The sequence below is a fragment of the Panthera tigris genome, chromosome C1 (assembly GCF_018350195.1).
Source record: "Panthera tigris isolate Pti1 chromosome C1, P.tigris_Pti1_mat1.1, whole genome shotgun sequence".
NCBI lineage: Eukaryota > Metazoa > Chordata > Mammalia > Carnivora > Felidae > Panthera > Panthera tigris.
In genome coordinates, this window is record NC_056667.1 from 188,269,620 (window position 1) to 188,295,252 (window position 25,633).

Below are 25,633 nucleotides of genomic sequence, written 5' to 3' on the forward strand. Positions count from 1 at the left end.
ATGTAAAAGTTAGACCACGTCTGCCACAAATAATGAGGAAAACACGTAGCCCACTTTACAGATTTACATTACTGGCTCAGTTTCACGTAGGCATTTGAGTTTGTAACCCTTGCTCAAGAATCATCCTAAAACAAGAGCTCAATGCCTGCCTGCCCTTTCTTTAACTTTTGGCTCATTATTGTGATTTCTCAGCCCCTTCTGGAGCAGCCCTTGTGCTACAGGGATCACTGATCTGCCTTCTTCAGACCAGAGAATGTCCTGATGCCATCTATGTTTCTCAGTGACAGCTGAGTATTCACTGGTAGGAATTCTGTAAGGTCTTACCCTTAAAGAGACTCCTCTCCAGCCTGGGGCTGGCCACTTTGGGTCTTAGTGGTGCGAAGATGGCAAGATTCTGGATGTGTCACAGAGCTGCCGATCTCCGCAGCAGTGACCGCGCTTCCTTGGTTCCATCAACTGTGAGATTATCTCAGGATAAATCAGCCCAGGTGCCGTTGTCATAATTTCTATTCTGCTTTTCAGATTTTACTGGGGCTCGATTTCTAAGATCTTCATCATTTAACAGGCAAGAGAAGGCAAAGAACAAGATAAGTAACTCTTATCAAGATTGGGGTCTGAGGGCTTCATCTAACCCTGATGGCTGTGTCTTCCACCCACCTTGCCCTTAGAATAATTCTTCATAACTCAGAACTGGGGAGACAAAAAGATTCAAAATAGCAGAACTGAAGTAGATGAAGTACTAGTTTACGTAATTAGAGAAAGCCTCTTATTTCCTATCTAATGATTTTTGACGATGTATTAGCCAGAGCAGGTAATACTAGCTACTGTAGCAAACAACCTTGGGACATTGGCATAATACAAGTTTGTTTCTTGCCAGTATCCCAGTTAACTGCAGGTTGGAGTAAGGGCTCTGTTCCACACATTCCTTTGGGAATCCAGGTTTTTTCCATGATGTGGTTCCACCGTCTTCTAGGAACTTGGAGTCTTCCACTGGCTCCTGTGAATCTGACTGGCAGACAAGACAAGGAGACCAAGTATAGAAGTTTACATGAGTAGTTTTAGCACCGGCAGGAAAACACTTTCCTTAAATTTCCATTGGCCAGAACTCAGTCATAAGGACCCATCGGACTGCAAGAGAAACAAAGATACAAAGTTTAGCTGTGTAGCCAGTGAGAAAAGAAAATAGGTTTTGTGCACCCTGTCAGCATTTTTACCTGATCAGGGTTTAGAAGGGAATGGAATGTGTAGAAAGAAACACAGAGATAACTGAGAAGACAAGGAAACAGCCAGGATCAGATCATTCTGGCTAGGTGTTGGGTCCTCCACAGCCTTGCTTCCTTCATTCTAACCTTGGATGCATAGGGCTGACAAATTGTTTTTCATACCTCTACAGGCAGCCAAATGGATTACTCTGCTTTTCCCAAATAAATTTAATAAAGAACACAAGGACCTTTCTGTTACCAGAATCCAGTGTTCAGTTCCAGCCCAGTGCGACCTGTGACTTAACACATCTGTTCTAGTGATTAATATTGTTTAGGACACAGAGAAATATTTCTCCAAATCTCTTGCCCTGCCTCCTTCAATCAAAAGACAATGGCACTCATCATAATGCTGTGAAGTTTTGTGGCTTATTCTGCTGACAACAATGATGGACCTTGCTTTAAACTATGAGGAGGATTTGGTCCGTACAAACATTTAGGTTAGAGTAAAAAAAAAAAAACTGTCAATTTTTCCCTTTTAGTATCTTTGAAATAGATTCTCACATCATGAAGTATTCTTTTTCTTTTTTTTTTTTAATTTTTTTTTTTTTAATGTTTATTTATTTTTGGGACAGAGAGAGACAGAGCATGAACGGGAGAGGGGCAGAGAGAGAGGGAGACACAGAATCAGAAGCAGGCTCCAGGCTCTGAGCCATCAGCCCAGAGCCCGACGCGGGGCTCGAACTCACGGGCCGTGAGATCGTGACCTGAGCTGAAGTTGGACGCTCAACCGACTGAGCCACCCAGGCGCCCCGAAGTATTCTTTTTCAATAGTGTAGAGCACTATCTTCCTCTCACGTCCCGATTTGTGGTTTCAGAGGTACCCACGGCTGTGTGTATGTGATGGCTAAGCAACAGTTTGCAATGTTAAGTAACTCATATTCCTTTTAATTTTCATATATGTAAGCCTAAATATATCATTCATGAGACATGATACCAATTCTTTACCTGGGTAACTGGATGGACACCAAATGCTAGAATTGTAAATATTCCTAGTTTTGTAAGAATAGTTAATATTTTAATGTATTTGTGAGATATGATTCACATACCACATGATTCACTCATTTTATGTGTATAGTTCAGTGGTTTTAGGATATTCACAGAATTGTGCATTTGTTACCTCAATCTTATAACATTTGCATCACCCCAAAAGAAACCCTGCTTCCCTTACCTGTCGTGCCCCATCTCCTCATCCCTGCCCCTGAGCCCTTGGCAACTACAAATCTGCTTTCTGTCTTTACGGATTTGCCGGTTTTTGACATTTCCTGTAGATGGAATCAACCTCGTGGGGCCTTTTGTGACTTGGTTTCTTTCGCTTAGTATAATGGTTTCAAGGTTCATCCATGTTGTAGCACGTATCGGTACTTCACTGCTTTTTACTGCCTAATCATATTCTGTTGTACGGATACACCACATCTTGTGTATCCGTTCATCAGTTGGTAGATATTTAGATTGTTCCTACTATTTTTTTTAGCTATTATGAATAACGCTGCTATGAGCATTCATGTTGATGGTTTTTTCTGGATGTACGTTTTTATTTTTCTTGAGTACATACCTAGGAATAAAATTGTTAGCAAGATTTAATTAAATTTGTGAACACTTTTAAAGTTTCGGCTCTATTTAAATACATTGACTTAAAATTTTGATATTCATTAATTGCAATTTGAATTCATCTTTTATTCTTAATAGATAATTTAAAATATCTTGAAAAAGTAAAATTTTGGAAATGTGAAGAATAAGTGTATACTTTTTATTTTAATTTGCTTTTTAATAAAAATACATTTAAATTGTTGGCTTAGAATCCAATATTCCTTTTTTTAATCCTTTAGGCTATTATTGTTAGTACTATAAGTTATATGTAAATCTCGATTATTATCAACCTAGTGATTTTGATGGAAAAAAGGCAAGAAAAAGAAATGTAAAATAAATGTATAACTGTTTGTGAATCATATATGTATCTTATTACTCACCCCAAATTGTGAGCCTATCAACAGCACACAGAAGCATGAGCAAAATATTTAAATCTTGTCATTTAAAATTCAACCATATAAAAACCATAGATGTCTATGCATCTTTCCATTTTGTTGTCATTTTTCTATGTTTTTATGAAAGTATATTTGTCAAGGTAGGAGGATAGAACATATGTTATTTTGTGGTATGTTAGCTTGACTTTTAACTTTTCAATATTTAGATATATGATATGAGGATCTCTATTTCTACTCTGAACACAGCCCCTGTAGGGTTTAGGGGCAGACCTAGTACAGGGTAGTTAAATGAAGATCAGTCAACACTTGTTGATTGATTGGTCTAGAACTGGAACAAGGGCAAGATTTCTTCTTAATGTTGTTTAACAATTTTTAATTTTCTTATACCCCGTGCTTTAGTCTCAGTGAGAGACATTTGGACTTGATTACCTTGACTAGGATGGACAGATATAGCTGGCTGGTTATGGGACCACACGTAAAGTCTAATTCACACTAACAAAGGCATGTAACTAAATTCTCCACACCAAACTTCTCTACTTACGGTATCATTGCCAACTCGATGGAATTCTGCCTGCCAATCTAAGAAGTAAATTGCTTATTTGAGCATTACTAATTATTTTACATTCCATATTCATGAACGTGGGAAGCCCTGGGCCTTGTTGACCCAAAAGAATGTCAAAATCGGCTTTCTACTTTTTATAAATTGCAATCAGAAACTCTGTATTATCATTAGATAGATAACAAAGACATACTGAGTGAATATTTTGTGTTGGGTGCTATCTGGTCCCTATGCAAGGAATTGGGAAGTAGAGAATACAATAGAGTAAGATGCAGTATAGCGAACATTGGACATTTGGGAGGAGTGTGTCATTCTTTCTATTTGGGAGAAGTTTGTCAAACCACTCAGAGGCATGTAGCCATATGCATTTATAATCATCCTCACCATTCTGTGGTTTAGCTTGGGCATCTCTGTCTTGACTATGGGACTGAGTCATCTGGGGTGGCTCTGCTCCACAGATGATCAATCTGGGTTCAGGCTGATGGGCAGCCACTGCTCGTTGCATGTTCTTCTCGTGACAATAGCAGTGGCACAGAAGGAAGACCCATTATGCAGACTTATGTCAAGTCTTTGCTCGTGTCACTCCTGTTGATATCCCATTGGCCAAAGCAAATTGTATGGTCAAGCCTGTGATGAGAAAGAAAGAAAAGTGAATATTTTTGGCACTGTCCAAACTATTACAACCCCTCTAAAGTGGGTCTTGGTGGATTCAGAGCTCTCCACCTCCCACTTCAGATGCTAAAAGAGGTAAGACATCTCTTTTTCTGGCTTTTGCCTTGGCTTGGTCACTAGACAATCCAGAGGGGATGGCTCTGGAACATTCCTTCTCAAAGAAGGAGCAGTGAGAGAGATCACTCCCTCAGCAATGGTGCTATCAAATGAGGGACAGTCATGTCATCAGTAGGTTTCTTGCCAGATTTTTCCTGGGGCAATGACCTTGGCTATGTTCTCCTTTGCCTAGGCTTCCTTTGGTCTTTCTGGTTTTCTGAGCCTGGTTCTATAGTCTTCAAGATGATTTCTGATATTGACCCAGTTAATTGCTTTCTCCTAGATAGCTAGAGATAGTTTCGATTGCTTGCTACCAAGAAAGCTAACTGGTACTCATAGACCCAATATTTTCCCTTGAAAAATATTATGTAGTCTGAGGAAGCAACATTCTCAAAGAAGACTCTTGAACACAACCTTGAATGTATCATATGATATTCCAGGAAACAAGGGTATGAAATTTAGGGGCTAAGAGCAATGATTTTACATCTCATTCTTGCTGTGAGACTTTGTGTATGATTTAACTTCTCAGAGCATTGTTTTTCTCATCTGTGAGTAGGAACAGTACTATCTACCTCACCAGATCTTTGCAATGGCATGTGTAAATCTCCTAGTACAGTATTAGCATGCAGTAGATATTTAGAACTAGTAATTACTACTTTTACTGTCAAAAGGTATTATTCAGAATAGGGGAAGCTTCCTGAAGGAAGGAAGCTTTAAGTAAAGTCTTAAAGAAAATAGGAGTCATAGACTGATGAAGGAAAAGAGAGGAGTATTTCAGAAAAAGATATCTGCAATAGAGTACAGGGGCAAGATTGACAAGTTAAATGTGAGAGATATGGAGAAGACTGGCATGGCTACTTATATGGGGTACATCTCCATGACAAGGAGAGGAAACTTATAGAGCAGGAGAAGATCTGATGCTTAATATAGGTCTCCCCTCATAGACAAGATTTAAATGTGATAATTTGGTAATAGGGAGGCCTCACAGATTTTCAGTCCGTTGGAGAATACCTGTATAGAAGAACAAATGACATATATTTTAAAAATATTGGGGGGGTTATGTGTGGGATGGTTCATGGTGGAAATAGAGTCTAGTTAGAAACTAGTTGCTGTAAATCTAGTATAGCATGATGAAAATCTGGGCTGGGGTGATGGCTGTGGAGGTAGAATCATTGGGAAGCCCATCTGACGAATACAGGTTGCTCAGTGACTCTTTAGATGCAAGGATAGGGAGAGGCATAGGGTCACTGCTGCATTTGGAAAGGGACTGAATTTATACGGTCAGAATAAATAATTGCTTCTAGGGTTGCCTGGGTGGCTTAGTTGGTTGAGTGTCCGACTTCAGCTCAGGTCATGATCTCGAAGTCCATGAGCTCAGGCCTCACATCGGGCCCTGTGCTGACAGCTCAGAGCCTGGAGCCTGCTTCGGATTCTGTGTCTCCCTCTCTCTGCTCTTCCGCTGCTCGTGCTCTGTCTCTCTCTCTCTCTCCCTCAAAAAATAAATAAACATTAAAAAAATTTAAAAAAGATAATTGCTTCTTTTTATTGATCTATAATTCACGTATTGCATTAGAGTGCTCTCCAGAGAAACAGAACCAATAGAATTGATTAATTTATTGATTATGAGGAATTGGCTCAGGTGGATATGGAGGACGAGAAGTTCTACCATCTGTCATCTGCCAGCTGGAGACTCAGAAAAGCTGATGGTATAATTCTAGCCTGAGTCCAAAGGTTTAAGTACCAGGGGAGGCGATAGTATATTTCCCATCAACTGATGTTCCAGCAGAAGCAGGCAGGCAGGAAAAGAATGAATTTTCCACTTTTTCTCCTCTACACGCTCTCAGAGAGAATTGGATGATGCTGACCCACAATGGGGAGGCCTATCTACTTGACTGAGTTCACCGATTCACATGCTAATCTCATCTGGAAACATCTTCACACACCCAGAAATAAGGTTTAATCTGGTTCCCCATGGCTCCAGTCAAGTTGATATAAAAGTTAACTGTCACACATACATTTCGCCGTACAATTAGAGTATACAATTCAGTTGTTTCAGTAGATTCACAAAGTTGTGAAACAATCCCCCTTATTTAATTCCAGAACATTTTTCATCAAGCCAAAAAGAAACCCAATGCCTGTTAGTAGTCACTCCCTTACCCCTGCCCCTGTAGATCCTGGCAACTACTAATCTACTTTCTATCTGTAGATTTGCCTATTCTGGCATTTCATATAAATGGAATCATGCAATGTGTGGCCTTTTGTGTCTGGCTTCTTTCACTCAACATAATGTTTTCAAGGTTTATCTGTGTTGTAGCATGTGTCAACACATGCTGGGTTCATTCCTTTTTAGGTTAAATAATATTTCATCATATCGGTATACCAATTTTATCCGTTCATCAGTTAATTTGGGTTGTTCCCATTTTTTTTGGCAATTAGGAATAATGCTGCTGTAAAGTTTTGTGTGTAAGGTTTTTGTATATGTACAAGTTTTATTCATATGGTTTTAATTCTCTTGGGTGTATACCTGCAAGTGAATTGCTGGGCCATATGCTGACTATGTTTAACTACCTGAGTTGTCAGACCGTTCTCCATAGCAGCTACGCCATTTTACATTTCTACCAGCAATGGATAAAGGTTCCAGTTCATCCACATTCTTTTTTTTTTTTTTTAACGTTTATTTATTTTGAGACAGAGAGAGACAGAGCATGAACAGGGGAGGGGCAGAGAGAGGGAGACGCAGAATCGGAAGCAGGCTCCAGGCTCTGAGCCATCAGCCCAGAGCCTGACACGGGGCTCGAACTCACAGACAGTGAGATCATGACCTGAGCTGAAGTCGGATGCTCAACTGACTGAGCCACCCAGGCGCCCCCAGTTCATCCACATTCTTATCACACTTGCTTTTTGTTTGTTCCTTTTTGTCTTTATAACCATCTTCGTGGGTGTGAAGTAGCATCTTGTTGTGGTCTGAGTTGCATATCCTCAGTAAATTAATGTTGTTGAGCATCTTTCTATGTGTTTATTGTCCATTTGTATGTTTTCTTTACAGAAATGTCTGTTCAAATCCTTTGCATAGTAATGAGATTTTTGCCATATCTTATGACCTAATCTAAGAACATCTCCACAAAGTGCCATATTTTATAGCTCCTTCAGGTATAATCTGCACTATCAGAAAATTCTGAGGTTTCCAAAGTTTTTGAGGAATGAGGGTGATGCCTCTTTCATTTTATTTGGTCTGCAGGTATGATCAAGAATTTAAGCTGCACTAGGGAGCTATTTTTCCACTCGTTCCCTCTTTCTCATTTTTTGTTCACATTCCTTGAAGATAATTGATATTAACACTTTGGATTTATTTTTTTAATCTTCTTTCATCTGATACCAAGGACAAATGAAATGAAATTCTTTTCAAAAGTTAATTAATTTAACTTTATTTGAACTGTCTCTCAAATGGAGCTTAGTACTTCTAAATTAGTGGTAGAGAAGTAAACTGCACAAGGACTTTTTTTAAGTAGCTATAAAACAAAAGATTTGGACTAAATTATCTCAAATTTTTCTTTCACCTTTTAATATTCTGGATTCTGACATGGTTGGTTTTTAACTGAGATGGGATGTGAACCCAGGAACTCTAACTTAAGCCCCCTCCCCTGGTCAAGATGTCATTTTTCTCTGATGAAGTAACATTTGCAAAGTAAGTCTTAACTGGTCCCTTGGAGGCTGAAAACTCTGGAAACATAAAAAATAGGTTATAGAAGGAAAGGTTCAGAAACTAATGTATGTACTTAAGAGAGTGGTCATAGTAATTATCTGGTGGGTGAACTGTGCTTACAGATAAAAGTCATGGGTAAAAAATGCAAAACAGATGGTGGTTAGGCAGTGGGGTGAAATTATTCCTTGGAAACCAATGAAATTTGGACTGAGACATTTTGAGAAGTCCAAAATGTTAACGGAAACCTTGACAGTAGATTAAAAAATATGTGGAAAATATTATCCATTTGCAATCTGCTTCCATCTAGCTATTAAGATGGGATCAAATAAACCTGAAAATAGAATCAGGAGGAAATGGAAGCTAGTCTGGTGCTATGAGTTGGAGGTAAAATGGGTTTCAGAGCCACGGAAAAGTTTGTGTGTGCTAAATGCTGGGTTTCCTCTCTTCTCAGCATATTTCCAGTCTTCTCCTGGAACTATTTGAGAGAGGAAGGCTAAAGAGAAAAAAGAATTTGAATTTGAATTGGTTGGGTATGTTTTGTGCTTAGCACTTTTCTGGGATCCTCCTTAGGTTATTTGAGCCCTGGACTAGAGGAGCTTAAAATCTTATTCCTACACAGAACACTTTAGCTAGGGGTTTAAGGCAGTGTATGACTGAATGTTGAAACATTTATTATATGAGTTACGAATTCTATGCTATAAAAAGTCAGAGTGCCATGACTGATCCAGGTCAGAGAAATTGGGCTCAGGAAGGGCATCTAAGGTACAGTAGCCTGGACTATGGACTTGAACAATGAGTGGAATTCAGTCAAGAGAAGTAGAAGGAAGAGGGCATTTTATTGGAAGGACCTGTAATGACTGAAGATTCGGTATTGGGGATAAGCATGGTGTGTTCTGGGAGTAGAAAGCGGTCTTGTTTGATTAGGGTGGAATATCTTATTAGAAGTCAGAAAGCTATAGAGCTAACTACAGCAAATGGGCCTTGAATGTGAGATATGAAAGCTCTTGTTACTAGAGACTGAAAGAACAGAGAACTCTTTGCTGGATGCCACCCTAAAAAGACAAAGGCTGTATAAGAAGAAAAAATGTTATATACAAAGAATCAGCATTAGGATTATTTTTTAAATGGAGTTGCAAACCTTGACTTGATCTAATTCCTTGGTAGAGTCATACTATCAAATAGAATCATACAGCAGAATGTAAAAATTGAAACAAAACCTAAAATCATCTAATTATTTCTTCTCATTATATGTAAGAGAACTCGGGATTCTGAGGAAATAAGTAACTTGCTCAAGGTCATATAGTTGGGAAGAAGAAGTCCTCTCTCTCTGACCCTGGTCTCTCTACTACAAAAAACACGTTGTTTAAGCTTCAATCCTGATTTGCTGAGATCTTGATCTTGCAGCTCACGTTCAAACTAGCCAGAAATTTGTTCCACTTCTTTCTAGTATCTTTGTGGGTAAAAGATCATTGTATATAAAATAGCTTAGGGCTATGTCCCTCAAGGTGTGGTTTGTGAATCAATTGCATTAGAATATTCCTAAATTTCACCTCAGAATTATTGCTAAAACGTTTGTGATTAGAGCCTCAGAATTTTAATCAGGAATCTGGGTGATTTTACACACTAAGATTTGAGAATCATTGCCCTAAAGCAAAACAAAATTCATCCAAACTGTTTTATTTTGTTTTTGAGCCTCAAGTGGATTATGCGCAAAAACAACTTAAATAATTATTACTTTGTTATTTGAATGGATTGAAGAGCTAGAGATTTTGCATTTTAGTGTTCATACATAATATTCATCTATTCAATTCTTGGAACCCTATGGGGGGAAAACATAAAAATGTGATTATTTTGTAGTCACATAGCTGCAAGCTGAAAGAAGACTTGTATCTGATATCTGTATGTGCAAGTGTGTATTATATATATTGTGTGTATAATTTTGTAAAAATATATATATTTACATATATATTTACATTATAACATAGAGCATACCCAATGAAGAAACTGAATTGTAAATCCATTATCTGTGTTTGTTGCCCAAAGTCCCTGATCCAGATGATTTTTACAGATAGAGTTATCAACATTTCAGGAAATAGATCATCTTTGGCTTATATGTGTTGTTTCAGAAGGAAAAAAAATGTTGTCACCGTAATCTTATGGGTCTAACATAATTATGGTTCAAAAATTAGATAAGAACAGTACAGGAAAAGAAAAAATCAGGATCATTTCGCTTAGAAAATAGATGCAAAAATCTTAAATCAAATATCAACCAAATTGAATCAAATCCCCAAACTATATTATTATCAAGAAGTGTTTATTCCAAGAATGAAAGAATAACTTAACATCAGAAATTCACCTCATTAAAGGACTACAGAAGAAAAATCATTGATTATCTCAATATATGTGGAGAAAGCATCTTATTTAGTTATAAGGATAACTTCAGATCACAGTGACCAATCCTGGTCAGAGAAATCAGGCTGGATTATAACGTTATATATAGCATATATGTTCATCAGAGTTATTTATAATAAAACCTATTAGTAAATGAGGAATAAAAGGAAACACTCTTAATTTGATAAAGTCTACATGCCTAAAACCTATAGTAAACATTATATTAACAGAAAAACTCTAGATTTATCCTAGTTAATATCAGGTAAAAGATATATTTATCATCGCTACCGATAACATAATGCTAGATGTCCTGACCAATTATATAAGACCAGAAAAAAAGGAAGTTCTAGAAAAGAAGTGCTAAAACTATAATGTTTTGCTGATGATTGTTGCCACTGAAAATGCAATAGAATTAAATCAATGAATCATTAGAAGCATCAAGAGTTCAATAAAGTTGATGGATACAAAATTATCTAATAAAATCTATAGTGTTCTCTATCAGCAAAACAAACCAGAAAATATCACAAAAATAAAATACCATTCACAACAGTTATAAGAGCTGGCAAACTATGGCCCATGAGACATACTCATGGCTTACTGTCTATTTGTTGTGAGGATTTATTGGAACACAGCCATGTCGATCTGTTTACATATTGCCTATGGCTGATTCAACTGCAGAGTTTAATGGTTGCAAGAGAGAGAGAGTATGGCCCATGAATCCTAAAATGTTTATTATCATATCCTTTACGTAAAAAATTTGCCAACTTATATAAGATATTCAAAAGTAAACATAAGGTATCCATAATACCTTATGAAGGAGCTTGTTAAATGCCATTTAAAAAAGCATTTGAGAGGCACCTGGGTGGCTCAGTCAGTCGAGTGTCCAACTCTTGATTTTGGCTCAGGTCATGATCCCAGTGTTGTGGGATCAAACCCAGCCTCCCTGCTTAGCGTGGAGCCTGCTTGAGATTCTCTCTCTCTCTGCCCTTCTCCCCCACTCATGCATTCTCTCTCTCTCCCTCTCAAAAAAAAAAGAAAGCATTTGAATAAAAGAGATATCATGTGTAGGATGGGATGATTTATCATAGCAGTCCATTCTCCCCTAATCTAATTCTCCCCATCTAAAAAATCTATAAATTCAATGCAATTCTTATCAAATTATTGTCTGGATTTTGAGGAACTTGACAAATTCACTTTAGAAATTATGATAAAGGAGGAGAGTGCCTGGGTGGCACAGTTGGTTAAGCGTCCAACTCCTGATCTCAGCTCAGGTCATGATCTGATGGCTCCTGAGATCGATTCCTGCATCAGGTTCTGCACTGACAGCATGGAGCCTGCTTAAGATTCTCTCTCTGTCTCTCTGTCTCTCTGTCTCTCCCCCCCCACTCTGGTGCACACACACCAGATAGAATAATAAATAAATACAATAGAATAAATAAATAGGAAGTATGATAAAGGAATAAATGAGTATAAATACCCAAGTAAAACAAAGAAACAAAGAAGGGAGATGCATGTTAGCAGATCTTATTAAGACACAGTAAAAGCCATAGTATCAAAAATAGTATGTAATAGATGCAGACACAGAAAGACCAGTGGGATATACTAGACGGCTCAGAAACATACACATGCATGTACTTATATATGTGTGTGTGTGTGTATGTGTATAAACTTGTAATTACGGCACCAAAAGCAATAGGAAAAGGAAATGTTGTTCAGAATATGGCCTTGGGGGGTGTCTAGGTGGTTTAATCGGTTAAGTGTCTGACTCTTGGTTTTGGCTCAGGTCATGATCTCACAGTTGTGAGATGGAGCCCCATGTTGGACTCTGTGTTGGAGCCCTTCTGTATTGGGCTCAATGTGGAGCCTGTTTGGGATTCTCTCTGGCCCTTTACCTCTGCCCCTCCCCCCGCTCAAAATAAACATTAAATAAAGGATATGGTATTGGAACAATTAGTTTAGTATATGTGGAAAAATGAAGTTGGATTTCTACCTTATACCATATATAAAGGTGAATTTCAGATGGATTTAAAGTATAAATGTAAAAGGTAAAACTGAAAACCTAGTGCTGAAAATTGTGAGAAAATAGCTTTATGATCGTTGCATAGAGAAAATTCTCTTGAAACAGACCCCAAAGGCACAAACTACAGAGTAAAAATTTGATGGGTTTGATTATATCAAATAGCATATTTTTGTTCTATTAAAGATGCCATTTAAAAATTTAACGGATACATATTAGACCAGAAAAAGTTATTTGCAACATCAAAACAACAAGGAATACATATCTAAATTTACAAATAACTCTTGTTAGTCAAGCAAGCAAGTAAACCAATCAAATGGATAAATGAACAAAGAAGACAGGATAAACAGGAAGTTCATAGAAGGGGAGGCCCTCAAAGAAAGAATAACTGATATGTGAAGAGATGCTCACATTAGCTTAGTGATCAGAGAATTTGGAATAATATAAAAATACCACTTCACAACAGCAGTCATGGCAAAGTTAAAAATGTGGATAATAGCAAGTGCTGGTGAGAATGTAGGAACAGAGTGCCCTGCTGTGTAAATAAAATGGTACTTGGGACAGCAACCTGGGGGGGATCCGTGTATGTCCATATATATCCTACAATCTGGTGCTTCCAATCTAGTCATTATCTCGAAGTCTTCTTGCGAAGTCCATAAAAAAACAGGTGCAGGGATGGTCATAGATGAATCATTTGCCCTGGGGAGAAGTTGGAGGTAACCTATGGGTCCTTCGGTAGGAGAATGTACAGATCAAATGTGGATGTTCTGGAGCTTGTTGCAAAAAGGGCAAGGAAAAACTCAAAATGCACACAGAAACGTGTGTTGATATCTAAACACAGTGTTGAGCAAGAAATATTTGGAACAGAATATGATTTATAACATAATACCAGTTTTATAAATTAAAAATACATATACATGGGAAAAACATTAAATTTTTATAAGAATAAATACATATATAAAGACATATATCAGATAAATCTGACTGGGTCCTTGTAGGGTGAGGAAAATAAAAGTATGGAAATGCAGAAGGGGGAGAGGGAAAAAATAATAAAGTAAAATTTGATAAAGAGCCTGTCACCAACTGATGGTGCCAATATTCTGTGAACCGAAGAGTGGAATAAACTTATCTTTACACCTCCTGTTTTTTAAAACAAAAAAGCATAATGAACTTTCAGTCAAATTTTAAAATAATGAAACCAGCAATGTTCATAAAATGCATATCTGTTATTTAAAATTCATCGTGTTTTGTATCTACTTACAGAATGTCTCTTCTCTTGTGGATATTTCCCAGCTCAGCCAGAAAGCTGTGTTTATGGGCATTTTGGAGGAATTGAAGGTTGAGAGGGTTTTGCTCTGCTGTTGCTCAGAATGTAATATCAGACTAGGCTATCTGTGCAGCTATCAGCAACATTAGTCCTCCGGTGAATCAGAATTCTACAGGATGTGGATTAGCATTTAAATGTAATAGGATGATACCGAATACTGCTGTAGAGGAGATGCTGAAGCTATTTATTCCCTTAGTAACCGGCTCAGACTTGTATCCTACCAACTGAGAATTTCTTCTTGTTCCTAATGATTGCAGTGTAGTGCCAGGCACACAGTAGTATTTTTTTTAATTGTTGAAAGAATACTAGTTGGATGAATAAGTAAAAACACAACAAAACAAATTAGCCCCCTGTTTTAAGACAAACAAGACTTAAAAATACATACTCACAAAATTCCACCACTAAAACATGCAAGAATTGCAAACCTTGGAAAACCTGAAAAAGTATTTAATGAATAAACCTTTCCTTTCTTAGATAAAGAAAACTAAACTATATAATAATAGTAATAATAATAATAATAGAATATTAATTGTAATTATATTAATTATAAATATAATTAATAATTATAGTAATATTATTATTATTATTTGGTAGAAGTCTTCTTGCCTTATGGGGTCCATCTGTCCCCTTGTCCAGTGACTGGTAAGACACCTGATGATGGCTTGACCCTAAATGCAAAGACTGAAATCATTAGGCTGAATGAGTGAGCTCTGCTAATTCAAAGACAAAATGACTAGGGAATAGGGGAAGCATCATGAGCAGACAAGGGTAGGAAGAGTTCTGTGAAAGTTCTGGAATAATTGGGGAGCTGGCCTGGGCATTGGACCTCAGCTAGGAGAAGGCATCTGCTCCCTCCCAGAAGAGAAAGTCAAATGGAACTTAGGCCAATGGAACTAGCACTTTCCAGCCAATCTATGAGCTAAGTAAGTGCTTTTTAAGCTGTTATCTCCTTTAATCCTTACAACCGTATGAAGTAGCTGAGGCAGCAGTTTCTGTCTTCATCTCAGATGTAAGGCTCAGAGATCTAAAGAATCTTGCTAAGTAAGGTCAGGTCAATGAGAGTAAAACATGAACCCACGTTTTTTTTGTTTTTTTGCAATCTAAAACATTGGCTATTTGCATAACACCACAGTCTCCTCTTTAGCTTATGCCGAGAGTAAAGGCAGACTAAAGAGAAAATATCCAGAGAAAGACTGGGGTTAAAATGGGCTGGCCTTAGGTGTTGGGAGCCTGAAAATATTCCGATGTGATGATGCCCTCAGTAATACTTGTTTCCTAAATTAGATTAACACTGACATTGTGTCTATGTACCCAGAGCTGTCCACCTGTGCATAATATTTAACATTTGCAAATCACCAAAATCTTTTATAGTGTCTATTATGTGTAAAATATCTAGAAGCTACTGGGCCAGGGGTGGGGCAAGGATTCAAAGAAACATTCCTCACTCTCAAGAAGTCTGGAAAGTAACTAGAGAGACGGCAGAGGTAAAAAGTGGACAATACGACCCCTAAGGGTGAAGCAGACCAGGGTTTTTGGAATACAGATGCAAGGGTGATGGCTGCAGAATGGTTTAGTAAGGGGAGATTTTAAGGAGACAGATTTCAAAAAGGACATATAAATGAGAAAAGCTTGGATCAGTGGTCCTCCAAGTATGGTCAGAAAATTCTTGGAACGTCTTGGAGATCCTTTCAAGAAGTCTGCATGGTCAAAACTATTTTTATAATGATGCAAGGCTTTGCCTTTTTTCACTCTGTTGACCTTTGTATTGATAGTGGAAAAAACTGGGTGGAACTGCAAGGGTACTAAACCGTAGGGGCGGCCGCGGGGGCATATGAGTTTTCTTCACTGTTAAACACTCGCAGTTTAACCAAATTGCCAATTTCAGCTTAAGAATGTTCTTGATGAAACAAGAAAATGATTTGATTAACTCTCAGCTCTAGAGCACAAATCTTTTTAATATGCTGTGTGATAAAGTGGGAAGTATACCAAACACACTTCTGCTGTGTATTGAAGGATGATCATCTGGGAGAAAAGCACTTGTGTGATTGAGCTGTAACCTGAAATAGAAATAGCTGCTTTTTCTTCACAGAACATTTTTTTTTTTCTTGAAAAAATGACAAACAGACAAACTATGGCTGTTCGGGCCTAGATATTTGGCAGACATTTTCTTGAAAATGAAGGAAGTGAGCGTGTCACTTCAAGGAAAACAACTGGCAATGTCTGTTGCCAAAAGTAAAATGAGAGATTTCAAGTCAAAATGAGAATTTTGGCAAACCGTATCTGCTACCATAAGCTTGACAGCTTCCCAATACTTGAAGAGTTTTCTGATGAGATAGGTGATGATATTAATGAATGTAATATATATATATACACACACATCATATATGTAATATATTATATGTAAATAAAATAATGAAATGGGCCAAAATGTGGCAGATTTGCCTAACTCAGTCAGTATTTTCCAAGTGACTAATGCCTGATGGTACCAAACTATGAATGGGTTCATTCAACGTGTAAGATAGACCAAGGGATTTTAATGTAACAGAGTATGAAAAGTTTCACGATATGATTTTAGTCTTCCTGTAACCATCTTTAGAAAAAAAACCACTGCTTGGAGAATTTTGTTATAGCATCAAAAAAAAAAAAAAAAGAATAGTTATAATTATCTGAGAAATATCAAAATGTGCTTTCCTATTCCAACTACATTTTTGCATGAAGTAGAATTTTCTTCATATACTTCAACCAAAACAATATATAGCAACAGATTGAATGAAAAAGCAGATATGAGAATCCTGTGTCCTCTATTAAGCCATACGTCAGAGATATTTGCAAAAATGCTATTCTTCTCAGTACTTTTTTTTTGTTTTTGAAAATAGAGTGACTTTTCATTAAAAAAAATCGGTTAGGTTAACATGAAATGAGGTTATTATCTACTATTTTAATTGAGTTTGCAAATAAGTCTTTAAAATGGTTTTCTGGGTATCAGTTTCTAATACAATACATATCAATTGATATAAATTAAATAAAAAAGAACTCTTTGGGTTCACCGATCATTTTAACAAGTGTATGGGAGTCCTGAAACCAAACACTTTGAGAACCACAGGCTTATATGTGTGTGTATGTGTATTTCATGTTGTCTTCTCTTTTTTTTTAAGTCAAGTTTAATGAGATACAACTTACATACAGTAAAATGCACCCATTTTTTTGCATACAGTTATGAGTCTTCACAAATGCAGCAGAGTCATGTGTCAACCACCACATTCGAGTTGTAGAACATTTCCATCATCTCGGAAAGTTCCCTTGTGCCCCCTTGTACTCAATCTCTTCCAACACTCCAGCCCCTGGCAGTCACTAAATTGTTTTTTGTTCCTATAGTTTTATCTTTCTCAGAATGTCTTATTTTTTTTTCTTTTCAAATTTTTATTTGAATTCTAGTTAGCTAATATACAGTGCAATATTGGTTTCAGGAGTAGGATTCAGTGATTCATCACTTACATAAAGTACCCAGTGCTCATCACAAGTGCCCTCCTTAATACCCATCACTCATCCAGCCCATCTCCCACCCCCTTCCCCTCCAGCCACCCTCAGTTTGTTCTCTAGAATGTCTTATGAATGGATCCATACATTATGTGATCTTTTGAGTCAGGTTTCTTTCGCTTGACATAATGCATTTGAAATTCCTTCACATTGTGGATTTTGTGGGTTGTTCCTTTTTATTGCTGAGTAGTTCATCGTATGGACATACCACAATTTATCCATTCACCAGTTAAGAATATTAGGGTTATTTCTATCTTTGGGAAATTAGGAATAAATATTCAGATGTAATTTTTTTTGTGAGTATAAGTTTTCATTTCTTTTGGGTGAATACCTAAGAGTTCAAATTCATAAGATAGTTTAGATATTTGAATATGCTATGGGGAATATTCAAAGAGAGAAAACATAGACAAGCTACCCTGCATTTTTGCCTCAATTTATTCCTTTTTGTGAACACTTCACAGCTAAAATATCATCTCTACCTTATTCTTCTCTTTAAGCACCCACTATCTATTAAGTAAACATGTAGGGGATGCCCCAGCTACATTTCTGCTGTGCTCATACATGCAGGATTCTACATGGTACTTCTTGGATCTGGCAAATAGACCAGCTTAACTGTTGCAAATGACTTGTGGGGTGGAGGAGTGGGAGATGATTCTGCAAAGATACTTGGGGTCTAGCTTGTAGAGGGCCCTGAGTGCTAAACTAAGGAAACAACTTTTTCTAGCAATGGGTGAAACTTAAAGAGCCTCAGGAGAGAATATATTTCTTACTCCTATAAAACAAGCTGTTTTCCAAAGACAGATTAGGATCATAGACCTTATGGAAATGACTGGGTGATGGGTAAGAAATCTGCTCTTGAAGGACATATCAGGCACATGTTATGTCCCTCCTCTGTGGACCTCAGACAAATGCTTGCTTCTCCTCAGCTGTTACCTCCAGCCAACAGACAACACCTGGATCTGAGTTGTCATTGCTGCTTAGAATTGAACAGTCCCTTGCCCAGGAATCAAAAAGAATGCTTGGAAGAATTAGCACAAGTTTGTTTTTATTTTTTTTAATGAAATTAACTTTTTAAAATACAAAAGCAATTCAGAGTTATTATAGAATTTTTGGAAATTTAGAGCTAAAAAATTCTTTATCCAAATAAGTCACTGTTCACATTTGGGTTGTTTTCATCAGATCTTTTCTATTCTTATTTCTGTGTAATGGAGATCACATGCTGTGTCATTTTGTACCTCATTTTTTCACTATATTCTACCATAATCATCTTCTCTTTATAAAACTCTTTATAAATTATATTTTAATGGCTGTGCGATATGTCATCATATAGCTATAACATAATTTAGTCATTTATTACTGAGAGGTTGCTTTGTGTCCATTTATTGCCAGTATAAGTAAAGGTTTGCTAAACATTTTCTTTTATAAACTTAAAAAAAAATTTTTTTTTAACGTTTATTTTTGAGAGACAGAGACAGAGACAGAGCGTGAACAGGGGAGGAGCAGAGAGAGAGAGGGAGACACAGATCTGAAACAGGCTCCAGGCTCTGAGCTGTCAGCACAGAGCCCGATGCGGGGCTTGAACCCACAAACTGTGAGATCATGACCTGAGCTGAAGTCGGATGCTCAACCGACTGAGCCACCCAGGCACCCCATAAACATTTTTATTAAATAAAATTTTTCTTTCTTTATATTCCCAATAACAAAATCACATGAACATTTAAAAAATTTTTTTTTAATGTTTATTTTTGAGAGAGAGAGACAGAGCATGAACAGGGGAGGGCAGAGAGAGGGAGACACAGAATCTGAAGCAGACTCCAGGCTCTGAGCTGTCAGCACAGAGCCTGATGCGAGGCTCAAACTCACAAACCATGAGATCATGACCTGAAGTTGGACGCTTAATGGACTGAGTCCCCCAGGAGCCCCTGAACACTTTTGAAGCTTAAAAAAATTATAAAGAGAAACATCTTGAATAACCGTAGGAAGAGTGTATTTAATTTTCTCTCTTTCTTCCCCCTGCATTCCGGCAACATTGGACACTTAACATCCGCTGATTCCTTACTAGGCATGGCCAGGAAAGTTCCGAAAGAAATGTCGCTGGAGGTTTAGATTCCTAGTATCCAATTTGGTTACATAAACATCGGTTGCTTATTGCACTCATGTTATGCATCATGATAGCAACTGGCTTCTGATGAGGAGCAGGCCTTCCTGAAGCTGTCAGAGAAGGTCTGACTGCACCCTTACACCAACCTCTAATGGTCGCTATATTGTTGACTTCACTTTACAGACGAGGAAATAGAAGAGCAGAGAGATGAATTGACTCGTCCAAGGCCATGTAGCTGATGAGAGGCAGGGCTGGGATTTGAACCTATGTAGTTCACAGCCCCTTACTCTTTACAATGACATCGTTCTTCCCTCAAGAGCACTTGTGGTTAGGAAGTAAAGGTCCACAACATCTTGCATTTTTATCTCTTCCCTGCCCATGTTTATGTTCTCAGAGCAGTTCTATGCAGGAAGAAGGTACAAATGGCTCCAGGATTTAAGCTGCTTGTCGTGGGAGGTCAGCACCCACCACACCATCGGGGTCCTTCTACATAAAGCAAATCACAAGTCCTGGTCGCTAGAATGTTTTGCTGCTACTATTTATCTGCAATGCTTTGAGACATACTTCCATTTTTTAAAAACACATACGCATACAGCAACAAAATTGGAAGTCCAGACCAGAGAGTCAAGAAAACCTGAATTCTTAAAAAAAAAATCCAGACTGGACTAGACTACCATTTCCCAAATGATATTTTACATAAAAGAGGGTAAAAGAAAGAAAACTGGGCTGTGGGTCAGCCCAGTTTAGGACATACTGTTTTCCTTACCTTCCTTTTAGAGACTAAGCACATTAAGGAATTCAAGGCCCTGAGAAGTCTTGCAGTGAAGCGACCTGTTTAAATTTCGTTGATCCAGAACTTCCAAGAGTTTTTTTCCCAGGACCCTTTTTTTCAGGTGACCCCTATTTGCATCTCACACACATGCGACGAAATGGCGCAGTTGACTTGCGCTCATTGGACAGTAATCCTCACGTTGCTTCTGCAGCACCATTACTTGGTACTTCTAAGTGGCTGAGGAGCCTGGTCAGGCTCGGGTGGCTGTGTTTTTTTCTCCTTTATCATGTCTCACCAATGGGAGAAGACAGAGCAGTGAAACATGACAGTTCCCACCGAACAGGCTAATTCTCACCTTCGGATTCATTTCCCTTACACTTGTGAAGGCTCTGGAGGCGAAAGGGAAAAGCAGAAGAAGGCCCCTGCTCCACATTTCGTGTGACGCCTGGTTCAAGCGTGTCGCCGTTACTGGGAACACCTGCTGCTGGTTCTGCAGCCCAGCATCTCAGCCAACTGGCCCAGCTGGTCCTCCCTCCCAGCGCATGAGCCATTTCAGAGAAGTGTGATGAAGTTTTGACTCAGCCCCAGAACTGCCTCCTACCCTCCTCCCAGCCGCCTTTGGCTATTGTTTGGATGGAGGTGGTGATTGAATTAACAAAGCTGTTAAAAGCAGAAATGGAACACATGGAAAAGGACTCAAAGCCCTAAACGGCGGCTTTATTTGCTCTCTGCTCTCCGGTCTGCAGCAAAAGTGTCAGCCGCACTTTAGCGGTACCTGGTGATTACGGTATTAGGGGAGCTTTGCTCATGGATGCCTGTCACTCACTGCTGCTTAAAAGAGGTCTCAACCAGGGAGCCATCCGAGTGGCTGGGGACTACGTGCAGCCCTGTAATTATGATGCTAATTCCCAAAAGGTCAGAACTCCTTAATCAAACATTAATCAAACCGTTTTGTAAATGATAATGATTTTATCCGGGGTGGGAGGTAAAACAGTCAGGGACAGAGCCCTGAGTCCCCTTGAACCAAAGTGGATTTTGAGAATAAGTGTTGGTGGAAGCAAATAGCTTTACTCAGGAAGATAAAAGTCAGTAGAGGGTTTTTTGTTTGTTTTTTAAGTTCAAAATAACACCATTTTCTGTGACTGTCTTATTACCTTGAACATCCATGTTAGAGGACCAGTCAAGGGATGATAGTCCAAATGTGCAGGCACTTCTCCCTCCTTACCCTCTCTAAGCACATTCCTTTGTAATAATGGTTAAATTTGCAGAGCTCCCTTCAGTTTATGAAATACTTCCATTTGCACTGTCTTGCCTGCTCTTAGCAACTTCCAAAGACAGGTTAATCCATTACAGAGATGAAAAAGCTGAGACTCAGGGAGAAATTCAGTTGCTTTCCGTTAGCTGGTCAGTAGCAGAGGGAAGACTCAAACTTAAGTTTATCCAAAATGCAAGGTACTTTGCACATACAATAGCTTCTACTAGAGTAGATCTTGGATTCTTGCATTTCTGAGCCTCTTATTCAATAATCAAGATCTCTCTCTCTAACAAAGTCCTGCCCTAGCCCTGCCCCAAATAAGCACTCAGGAGCTGACTTTTAATGGCTAGGGTTCCTAATTTGCAAACCTCCCAGTTACAAATAAATACGTAAGCTATACAAATAAACAAAAAAACCCTGCACCCTCTCCAATTTCTGAGTCTTTAAAAATACACTTAAAAGACACACACAGGGTTCTTTTTCACATTGAAAAGTATGCATATTTGGAGATTGGTTGCATGAAAAAGCATAACCTTATTCACTAGCTCACTTAGGTCTCATTATACTGTTTTTTTAAAGGCTTTGAGCTGTCTTTAACCCATATATTTTTTTAAAGCACTGCTGATCAGCTGAGATCAAGCTAATGGTAGATTTCCAGAAGCTCTCATTATACAACTGGTCTTGGTCAGTGGGCACTTGTGGGCAAAGTGGTTTTCTTTGTGGTCCTGCATTGTATGCTCCCGTCTGTAAGCTCCAGGCAGAACACGTTGGCAAACAGCCTCCTTTTCCAATTCTCATTTTCTCTCCTTCCCGGGGTGTGAGCTCCCCAAAGTGTGATTAATCCATCTATTGATCGCCTCCTGCCATAGAGGGTGAGATATGGCTAGCAATTGGTGCCAGGCCGCGTATGTGAGCAGACTGCTAAGGCAGGGTGAGAACAGACCAGTGCTGGCTGGGGCTTTCCAACCCCGCGGTCAGAAGGGGCAACAATAGCTGTGCTTCCCACAAGTCTTGTGAAATCATCTCTGTCATCAAAATGCAGCAGATTCCTCTTCAAATGAATTATCATGTATATTCCCTGCTATCATAATTGGTTTCACAAAGGTCTAATAAAAGTTTATAGGTAAGAGGAAAGAAGAAGATGGAGGGGGGCGGGGGGCGGGGGGAGTAACAAGGTAGAAGCCCCCTAGAAATACAGCCAAACAAGAATGTGCTGCTTTGATTGAAACATTGCAGGCAGATAGAATGGATGACCAAAAGCATGCCAACCAAAGGGATTAGAAGAAGGCATTTACCTAATATTTGGAGGTACTACAGTGGGGGAGGAGGTAAGGTGAAGATAAGCCAAAGGGATAGGCAAAGCTCTAGAGAGAAAAAAAAAAAAAACCTACCTGGAAATAAACAGAGTAAAATGAAAAATACAGGCACTTCTCAAGGCTAGTTTTGGCTGGCAAAATGAGGTAAGAAAATTTGGCCAAATAGGAATCAGAAAACCTTTTTTATTTTTCCCCTCCCCCTCCTCTCCTGCTCAAGAGAAAGTCAAGTATGCCTATCCTTGGCCACAGAAGCCATATTTTTTTTTTTCATTCTGCTTCATATGTTTAGAAGAACACTTTATCCACAAAACCACACCACTCTTCATTTTGGCAACTCCTATCATAAGCAGAAAGTCACCTGGAATTATACAGCAACTTCCATTTCCTGTGGAATTGATTTCCAATGCACCCAAGCAGGAAATACAACAACAAAAACAAAAACAAAAAAAAACAATTGAAAAATTGATCAGTGGTTTAAAACCTGGTGGCCCTTCTGCATTAGAGAGAGGGGCAGTGTAAATTATAAGACAGCTAGACCCCCTCATAATAACTCTGTGTCTCTATCTCATGTTAGCTTTCCTGCTTGTCTGTTCCAAAGGAACATCTGCAGACATCTGGGAGAAACAGGAAGACCTGACCAAGGACAAAAGAAACGCCCACGGTGTAAAAACTGTCAAAGTAAAAAAAAAAAAAAAAAAAAAAAAAAAAAAAATCAGTTGGATATAAAAATTTTAGTAAAATCAAGTTAGTTCTCATGTAGCATTTCTATGTAAGTTACATACAAAGAATCTAATATATGTTAAGCACCTACCTAAATGTCAGTTTCTTGTTCGGGGCTGGGTGTTCACAGTGAACAATGCAACAGATCTCGTCCTCCAAGAATTTGTAGTTTACCAGGCCATTGGAACAGACCATTAGAATTAGAATACAGAGCCAACATTCTATAGAAAGGTTTTTAGCTCGGTATGAGAGGGGAGTCTAACCCAGTCACTGAATCCAGTCTTGGTGACTCTTACTTAAGGTTCCTGGAGGAAATGTCACATGAATTGAAACCTGAAGAGGGGACAGGAGTTTGCCATACTGAAGAAGAAGAAGACAAAGAGAGGTTAGAGAGTGGGGGTGGGGGAAGCATAAGATTATTCTAGGCTGGAGAACCATCATCACACAGGTCTAGAGTGAGAGAGATCAGAGCACATTCAGGTAACCACAAACTATTTAGCAGGACCAAAGTTAGTGTGTGAGCAAGCGAGTGACAAGCCATGAGGCTAGGGAATCAAACAGGGACCTATAGGAGTTGTTAAAATGTTTGGACTTAATTCTGAGAGCAACTGTAGAGCCACAGATGGATTTAAGTAGCACACTGATATGATCAGGGTTGATAGTGTGGGGAATGGAGTGGAGAGGAGCAATGCTGGAAGCAGGGACCAGTTGGGAGAGGATGGCCCTAATCAGATCAGTGGCCTGACCTGAGCTGTTGGCAATGGTGATGGGATGAAGGAAAGGGAGGAACCACATCCACTGAGAATTTATCTAGATAACATATATCTAATTATAAATGGGTTCCTGGAAGGCCCAAACACTTCTTAGATGCCTAATAAATTGTTAGCAAAAATGTGTTCAATGAGCACTAGCTCTTTCCAGTGGGTTCCAGGAGGTGGAGAACTCCAGGAGACAAGAGAACAATAGATTTACTAGGGTCATGTTCTACTTAAATAATAGGCCAGAATATAAAAGGGAAAGTTCCATCAAATTCAAGAGGAAAATGGAGTCACAAGCTACATGTGAAAAACTGGCCATACCAGACGGTCCCAAAGTCACTTTCACAGTGTGGTTCTCCCAACCACCAGCCGATGAAGGCAAAGTTGCATGTGCTTGGAGATGAACAGATCATTTCCCACAAAACCAGTGTTTCAATGTTTTGCTTGGCACTAAAATCAAATTGGACTGGAGAAGATTGTGGTTTGGAAATAGGCTGGGATTTAATAAGTGACACAGTCTGTGAGAAATGCCAGTGTTTTCAAATATGGAGCATAGTCTTTGATAGAAATATTATTTCGCAGTGTCTTTATTAATAAATTGAAAAGAGGGATTCTCTTATTGATGCAAATCACAGATGCTTCTAAATTAGGCAGCATTGTCAACACCCAGCAGATCACAATGTCCCCAAAGAGGTTAGAAATGAGGGGCAGGAAATAATAAAACAAGGTTAAATTTGGCTGGATGGAAACTACATCTGGGGAAAGATAATTCAAAAAGCAGATATTCATTGGGCCAAAGAAATCTGGACCACACTGGTGCCAAAAGAGACCCAGGTGCTATACCGGATGGCAGATGAGGTGGGAGTTTAAAATATGCTAGGGCAGCGCAAAGCCCATTTGGTCCTGGCCTGCCTCATCTGATAAAATTGATAAAGATCTGGTTGGCCTCAGCCTTCCATGTTCTCAGGCCATTCACAAAGGAAATTCAATCCATTCACTGCCTTCGTTTTAGTAGTAGAGATAAAACAAAAATCATCTACTAGAACTGTAAGACCTCAACCATTATCTCAAGTTCACGGCCAATGCTTTTTAGTTAAAGAAATAAAGCCATGGTGATATGCATACAGAAGCTTCATTCACAGTAACTCAAGATAGGTTGCAAGTA

The 25,633-nt window shown here is 38.6% G+C and overlaps 1 long non-coding RNA gene across 1 annotated transcript; it reads right to left on the reverse strand.

Moving 5' to 3' along the window:
- Positions 1 to 937: 937 nt before the first annotated feature.
- Positions 938 to 23,886, reverse strand: LOC122241412. Its single transcript, XR_006221546.1, has 3 exons — positions 23,802 to 23,886; positions 4,188 to 4,430; positions 938 to 1,128 (listed from the first exon to the last, which is right to left on the reverse strand). It is a non-coding gene; the product is annotated as an uncharacterized LOC122241412 (long non-coding RNA).
- Positions 23,887 to 25,633: the final 1,747 nt, after the last annotated feature.